At 38.0% G+C, this 8,346-nt stretch overlaps 1 protein-coding gene across 10 annotated transcripts in view; it reads left to right on the top strand.

The window, feature by feature from the left end:
- Positions 1–735: 735 nt before the first annotated feature.
- Positions 736–8,346, top strand: part of ppfia2 (PTPRF interacting protein alpha 2) — a 193,052-nt gene continuing 185,441 nt past the window's right edge. For 4 of the 10 annotated variants that reach the window (XR_010804706.1, XM_066687115.1, XM_066687119.1 and 1 more), the window contains exon 1: positions 737–1,173. The gene's annotated coding sequence lies outside the window, so the exon portion shown is untranslated. Of the gene's footprint in view, positions 1,174–8,346 lie in introns of all 10 variants that reach the window. The other 6 variants (XM_066687113.1, XM_066687114.1, XM_066687117.1 and 3 more) reach the window with 3 other exon arrangements.

Genomic DNA, 8,346 nt, shown 5'->3' with positions numbered 1-8,346 from the left:
AATAATAATAATAATAATAATAATAATAATAATAATAATGTGTTGGTTTCGAGGACCCACACAGGGTGTCTTTTGTGATACAATAAGAAGAAGCCCTGCCACGCCCAGAAATGGATTTGGCCTCAAGGTGTGCTGCCACAGTCCTGGCCCTTTTCTTGTCTTCTGCATGAAGTGTTTTTTGTCCACAGATGGTCACAATCAACTGCCTAATCACTGGTTACCTGGGAATCAAATCCTCAGATGGATTATGATGAAGTTCTCAAATGATCCCTAGATCTGACAATGGAGACTTGTGTGTCTATTGTACAAACATTTCACTGCTGGAGCTTCAAAAGCCTTGGAGTAAAAATCACAAGACATCCAGGGAAATCTAACCCTAATTGGGAGAGCAGACGTGATTACTTCAGAATGTATTTAGAAACTGGTGGAGACCATTACTTCAGCGGGGGAGATCCGAAAAGGTAGGTGGGCAGGTGGTATTTTAATAGGATTTTTTATGAATGCCATTGCCAGTGTGGAAATACTACAACCGTTACGAAATGGTTCTGTGTTTAGCAAAACAGTGGAAAGTCCACATGCCTCTTCTGCAGACATATAGCATGCACTACCTTGTTTAAAATTAGCTGGAACAATATAATGATACTATACACATTCAGGTGCATATGTTTCTTTGCAGAGGCGCAGCTAATTATTTGATTCCCCCGTGTTCACAAAGCTATAGCAGCAAGAGGAGACATCTCAAGCCAGACCCGGGTTCACACATCATCTCGGGATAATCTGGTGGCAGATCCACGTTTCCACCGGGCTGTTGAAAATGCACAGCTGCAACTTTAAGATGCATCTCCCCTCCTTCAGTGCCAGCAATGGTCTGCACCGGGCTCTGCTGCTCCTCAAAGCAGAAATTGTAACATGCCATTTTTTTTTTTTTTTTAGCCATGGCCAATTTTTGAGCACAAAATGTCACCCATAAGCCGGGCAATTGCAAGTTTTGAACAATGTCAGCGGCGGATCTGAGATTTATCCCCGAAGTGTTGGCTTTTGCATGGCAGGGGTGTTGCAGTGAGGCTTTCTTGCAGGATTGGGCGCAGATGGTCCCGGAGTGGGCAGCTGTGTGATTCCGGAGACTGCGGTTGTCATTGATCTACTGGGGGAGCGGACGCTTAAGAAGACACTGTAAGTATTGGTTATTGTCATTGTAACGAAAAAGCAAATACAATCGTGATCCCCTTACCCATCCAATCCTGTCTGCATGCTGGAAATGCAAGCCCTCTTGTCAGTTTACCTGCAAGGTGATGAGTGCCAGCCTGGTACAGTCGTAAAGGAAACTTCTTACAGATGTGCAAGCAAGGTGGTGGAGCATAGGGGTGGTGCTTGTGTGAATGCACATTTGTGTCAAAATCAAACCCAATTTCATTGTCGGATGTATCTGTGTGCATGTGCACTATAATTTATTTAAAATCAAATACAAAGCGTGCCTTTAGAAATTAAGAGGAGTTAAAGGGGAGGGAGGGAGCAGCATGATGTAATGCAACTGAGACAATAGCCAAGGATTTTCCTCAATTAGCGATATAGCTCAGAGATGGTAGTACTTCTGAAAAGCAGAACAGGAGGCATGGACGTGATATACTTTTACACACACACACACACACACGCACACGCACACGCACACGCACATAGGAATTGGCGTGCAGAAGTGGCTTTGTGCCGCTCCTAATTCTGCTTGTGTGTAGCTGAAGATCATATTGGCATGTGTATGAATGTATATTGTCCATGGGTGCGCACAGTTACTGTACTACACAAACACACACACGTATGTGTGCATGTACGTGTGCAAATTGAATAATTAGAGCATTAACATGAAATTACCCATGTCTTAAATGTTTTCCACCTGGGCGTTACTAATAGTTTGATTGGTTTCTCCCTCACCACATAGGTATTAGTCAGGGAAGCATATATTGTGAAACACTAACAAATTAAAAGGATAAAAAAAATAAAAATAATAGGAGCAATAATTTCTGCAAAATGAAGCAAGGCAACGGTTTTAGAATGGTAAATGATGGATATTTGGAAGGAGGAACCTGTAACATCTTGAACTGAATTTGACTATAAAAAATGAATATGTGCAATTAATTTTTTTTTTTTTTTTCAGGATGTTTAAAATGCAATATATATATATATATATATATATATATATATATATATATATATATATATATATATATATATATATATTAGCATTTTAAACATCCTGAAAAAACAAACATTATATATATATATATATATATATATATATATATATATAATTTATTTATTTTTAAATTCTCTCCAGGATCCTAAAACCTAACAAAAAAGACTAAATCACACTATGCAGTCTGTTGGAATATTTATCATATTTTTAAAGCACTGAAGTTAAAATGTTATACTATATGAAAAAAAAAAACTGCACAATAGTGAACAACAGAAAAATGTATACATACTAAACAGTACCTGGTGCTCAGATGGTTGTGTGCAGTTGATATTATATAACATTATCTCTCTGTGTCTCTCTCATATATAATGTACACACACTTTTTAATCTTGGGAAATAATACATTTGAAGGATACTGTATACATATGTATGTACAGATGCATATGGATTTATATATTATTAGCTAAAGAGGGAGTAATATGGAGGAGGATATATGTGTGTGTAGCTATATTTATCAATTTAGCAGGATTTGCATGAGAAAATTAAAGACATTTACAGGTTTGCCATTGAAATAATATCTTGGTGACCCTTCTGGGTCGCTGCAAATCAGATCTGAGCTTGGTTTAATGCTGTTCTATCTGTTTATCTGTGTTTTATTAAATCTTCATCGATTGATGGTTTACATGACCTTGCTGCCTTGGCTTATAGGTGGCGAAGGCACTGCAAAGTAAACCTGCTTCACCATCCACTTCCCCCTCTTTTAGACCTCCCATGTGCCGGCTCTGTAATGTCATTGTGCATGAGGAAACAATCTTCTCCCTCTGAGACTCAGTGTCTCAAAGTTTTATAAATGATCAAATACATGGATCTTCTGTAAATGGTACTACTTCTCTTAGTCTTTGAGTTCCAATGCAAGTTACGGCCTAGCAGACTGGAGTGTGAGTGTGGAGAACCTCAACAATTTGCATTCCAGTCTTTACCGTGTCATTATCATCAGCCCCAGTTTTTTTTATGTCTGAGTAATAGTCAGCTACAGTCATTGATGGTGAGAAATGTAAAAAAAAAACAAAAAAAAAAAAACATTGAATTCCCTAAGCACAAATACAACATAATGAAAATGTTCCACAAAGCTCCTCAAACCCAGCAGCTGTTCAAAACAATTTCTATGACATATTGCACTTTGAAAAACTATAAAGAATGGGCTTTGGATGAAGAGTGAAAAGATTATCTGACATTTACTATACATTTAATTTATACTGAACAGGAAAGTTAAGTAGGCTATTTTGCTGTTTTTATCAAGTTGTAAATGAATGCATATCGTTATGGATTATCTGACTGAGTTAAACAACATATTTCATAGTAATGGAAGTCAAAATGAGTTGGGTTCATATGTACATTACACAACAAAGGATAATAGGAAAGTACAGGAAGTTTGTTTTCTTGCAATGTACCCCTTTAAAGGCTTCTAGGAAAATTACAACTTGGAAGTCAGATGGGTTAATGCTACTATGTTATTGTTAGATTGTAGCAGCAGTAGACTTCTCCGATGTCATTCAACCTCTCCACTCTCCTCCAGTGAAAAGACTATTCTCTCTGGAGACAGTAATCACTGTTTTTACTGTTTATCAAATAAAGACATATCACTGCATTCACTCAAGGGGTAATTATCTATCAAAAGCATTTTCCTTCCATACTTTTATACTTATTACTGTATACTATTTGTGTGATATTTTTAAACCAGTGGAAATAGTGCAGAGACATAGTTGCCTTAGTTGACCCCGTGGTGCATAATATGGTATGCTGCTTGTTAGAGATATTCCAGCTGGAAAATGCAGATATGAAACAGTTTAAATAGGGGTTGAAAAGGAGTGGACTCTGGAGGAAGGGGAGTGTAGAGGGTGTACAAAGTTAGTCCTCTGGTGCAGAAGGACCAGGGAGGTCTGGATGGAGTGCAAGAAGAGATTAGGCATGCTCTGTGCAGTCTGGTTGAGACAGTGGTCGGTTAAGTCAGTGTTGAACGTAGTGGAGTAGCAAGTGCAGATCACGGCAGAGAGACGCCAAACACGCAGCAGAGTTGTGGATGAGCTGGAGCGGGTGGGTAGTGGTTGCAGGCAGGCAAGCCAGGAGGGAGTTGCAGTAATCTAGGTGGGAGAGAACCAGGGGTTGTGTGAGCAGATGAGTCGAGTAGTCTGTGAGGAAAGGTCAGATTTGACGTATGTTGCTCAGGAAGAATCAGCAGGTGCGTGTCAGCGTGGCCATGAGCTGAGAGGATGACTCCTAGATTCCTAGCAGAAGAAGTGGGGGAGGGTGTGATAGATCCCAAGGGAATTGAGATGCAGAGATCAGTATAAGGCGAGGAAGAGGAGATCAGAATTAAGAGAGGTTGAGCTTGAGTTGATGCCAGTGCATCCAGCAGGAAATAACAGCCAGACAGGGAGAGATGCGAGAGGGGATGAGGTGGTCAGAAGAGGGAAAAGAACAGAGAGGAAGATGTGTGTGTCATCTGCATAGAAGTGTTAGGAGAAACCATGGGATGTGATGAGGGGGCCCAGAGAGCGTGTGTAGAGAGAACAGCAGGGGGTGCTGGACAGAGCCTTGGTGCACACCTGTGAGAAGAGGTTGAGGTGTGGATGGTATTGAGATAGGAGAGGAGAACCAGGCGAGAGAGGGGGTGGGAATACAAACCTTCAATGACTACATCATGATGTACTTCACAGTTATTGTCAGAAGGTACTAAAAGTGAAGGGAGTACAGCAAATATAATTTACTTTGACATCATTAACAAATTATTTACAAATATTCTTTGTGATACTATTCATAAGGTGAGGAGTATAATAAAAGGCTACTCCATCATCATGGGATAATCATTTTTGTTGGAGCCAAGTGGAGGTCAATTTAGTTGAATTGATTGATTGTTTTAGGCTAGAAAGGCACTTCTGGCGAAACTGAATGGCAGACCTACTGAACATCTGTTGGGCACCTGTGAGTGATACAAGTTACATAATCATGGATTAAATATTAGCATCTCAACATTTATGAGAGTTAAAGAATCAGGGGGATAACCTGATGTAAACTTCCTATGCAAAAAACAGCAATGGTCAGAGGCATTATAGACCTAAATGCATGTGGCTGGGCTAATTTCTTTAAAGTACTGTACTTCATTTGTAATAAAGTGCTATTAGTTATATATATGAATATTTAAAGAAATCCAGGGCAGTCTGTGCTTTTCTGTCTTTTAAAATGTATTCAAATCATTGGCATATTGTGTGCTCCCAGATTAGAAGTTATACAGTAAGTAAAATGAATGAAAAAACACGTCCTCATTCAGAGTTTCATAGATTTTATTTATCTGTTCATGTCTTGTCTCATAGTAGGGAACCCCTGAATTCCAAGAACCCTGCAGGCGTCTTAATTCAAGTGGTTCATTAAAAAGGCAGCAGATGACAGTGCAAATGGAACCTGCTAATGAAAAGTAAATTAATCTTAGTTAATTTGTCCCTTAGCATGCATGTGTGAAAACAGAGCAAGTGTCAAGCATTGCTTTCAACACTTTCCCCATAAAACTGTGCATGTGTTCATACTGCTAATCCGGCATAATATGTTAATGTTAATGATTTAACTTCTGCCAGTGTAATTTTGTACAGGGTTTGCACTTGTCAGAATATCGTAAAATGTCCAAATTGGGTGTTTTAATTGCATATCTGTAACGATGAGGTAAGTAAATATAGCAGGGGATTCAAAATATTTCTGAACTTTAACCTTCTTTCTTCAGAGCAGCTACATTAGTTGGAAATTAATGTATGAACTGCAGTTAGATGTTAATTATTTTATTCCCACATGCTTTGCATCTATGATGGAAGGTGGATAACACTTTATTACATTGAGACAGATGTTGTTTTTGGTACAGGCAAAACCAAATAAGGATTACCATATGGAAGTAAAGTTTTTCTATTGAAAACATAGACATACAATAAGTCCTACCTACAATGCCAAAACTACCGCTGCCTAGTAATATCAAAAGGAATTTCAGATAGCTGTGATTTTCTAATCGTGAAATACATTCAACTGCTGGACATTGGTTTATCTGCATTGATATTTTTAGTAGTAATACACCTATGTAGTCTGAGGTATGAAACCATTTTCATATTAGTAAAATTGTGCCAAAAAATGTCTGTTTCAAGACATGCTGACCAGATACAGGAAAACTGGTAGGTATGCAAACAAGTGCAACAAGCGAAGAAAGATAAATAACAAATCAAATATCAACAGCTAATTCCAAATCCACAACAAACATCATCATATTATAGTATATATTAAAGAACCAAGGAGTGAGAAATGCAACTAAAACTCTAATTTGTCATTAGAACTGGCAATAATAATTAGTAAAAAGAACAATGGAAAACCAGTGTTGTGGAAAAATGATTATTCAATATGTGAAATAAACTGGGAAACTGCCTCAAAACTGCCTCTTTTTCAGTTCCTACAGTAAAATGTGATAATGTTAAGCTATGGTGTTCTTTTGCTGTGTGCAAACAGGATATTAAGTAAAAATAGAATCTTTATTGATGTATGCCCATTAGGCTCATACCATTAAGAATCTGGCTGCAGATTTTATTATTCCCTTGACTTGCAGGCCTGAAATACTGAGGAAAGACGTTTTAAGATATAAGTAGCACTCAATGTGTAATAGTTGGCAGAAGTCCAAACCAGCTCACTTTTTTTTTTTTTTTAATGAACTCTGGTCATTAAATCTATTGTGTTCATGAAAGATAATTCTTATGTTACTTCCATTAGTACTGGAAGACTATGGGTGGTCTTAAGTAGTTAGTATTTATTTAATCATATAGTTATGTAGTTTATACAAAGTACTGTGGACAAATTGGACACTTCCACTTTTTCTGAGGGTGCTTGTATTCATTTGGCAGGGCTCTGTAGTAATGTTGTAAATACTGTTTTCCTTCCCATGAAAGTGAAAAATAAAATGGAAAAACATTTATACTACTTAGAACCTTTTTAATGTTAAAGATGTTCACATGGGAGCTGTGAAATAGCTGTTAAGTGTCCAGTCTCTGAAAGCATCTGTCATTCTTTCTGCCACACTTAGAATACAGTTTGAGTGGCTCATATAGTTTGATGAAAAATCTGTACATTTTCCAAGAAATGTATCTTATCAGACAAAACATGCAAAGCAGTCTTTATCTTACAAGGTTAAAGCTCCCCATTTTGGGATGTATTAGTCAGTTACTGAAATTAAAATGATATAGATGAATGTGCTGAATAAACAGAAGCAGCAATGTGTTGGCAGATGAACACACATATGGGGAGAGTGCGACCCACAGCTAGAAGTAGTGTTGGGATGCAGAGCAACGTTTATGAACTGGCAGGTCCTGTTTACAAGCGAGAATAAGGCAGTATATGTTTGCCATGTTTTGGCAACCCAGCAGTAAAATGTAGGGATTTTCCTGAAAGTAGATCAGTGGGCATCAATTAATCTGTCAGAAATAGGCTACAATCTTCGTGTCATTTGGTTAGAGGTTAAAGAAAATAGGTATAACTTAAAGGTATAAAACTGGAGTTTCTGCCATTTTTTTTGTTTTACTTTTCAGCATTTTATTGTCTTGTTCTAACCGCATCCCATTGAGAATATGAAAAACTAAACATTTGAATAGATAAGAGAATATATGAAACTGTCGAATGAGTACACATGGTAATTAAGACATACACTCACCTAAAGGATTATTAGGAACACCATACTAATGCTGTGTTTGACCCCCTTTCGCCTTCAGAACTGCCTTAATTCTGCGTGGCATTGATTCAACAAGGTGCTGAAAGCATTCTTTAGAAATGTTGGCCCATATTGATAGGATAGCATCTTGCAGTTGATGGAGATTTGTGGGATGCACATCCAGTGCACGAAGCTCCCGTTCCACCACATCCCAAAGATGCTCTATTGGGTTGAGATCTGGTGACTGTGTTAAATCACCTTTCTTTCCCATTCAGACATTCAGTTTGGAGTTCAGGAGATTGTCTTGACATGGACCACACCCCTAAATGCATTGAAGCAACTGCCATGTGATTGGTTGGTTAGATAATTGCATTAATGAGAAATTGAACAGGTGTTCCTAATAATCCTTTAGGTGAGTGTATGTGATGGTGCC

The sequence above is a fragment of the Amia ocellicauda genome, chromosome 15 (assembly GCF_036373705.1).
Source record: "Amia ocellicauda isolate fAmiCal2 chromosome 15, fAmiCal2.hap1, whole genome shotgun sequence".
In the NCBI taxonomy this organism is placed as follows: Eukaryota; Metazoa; Chordata; class Actinopteri; order Amiiformes; family Amiidae; genus Amia; species Amia ocellicauda.
The sequence above is the reverse complement of the archived record's forward strand: the minus strand, read 5'-3'. Positions and strand labels throughout refer to the sequence as shown.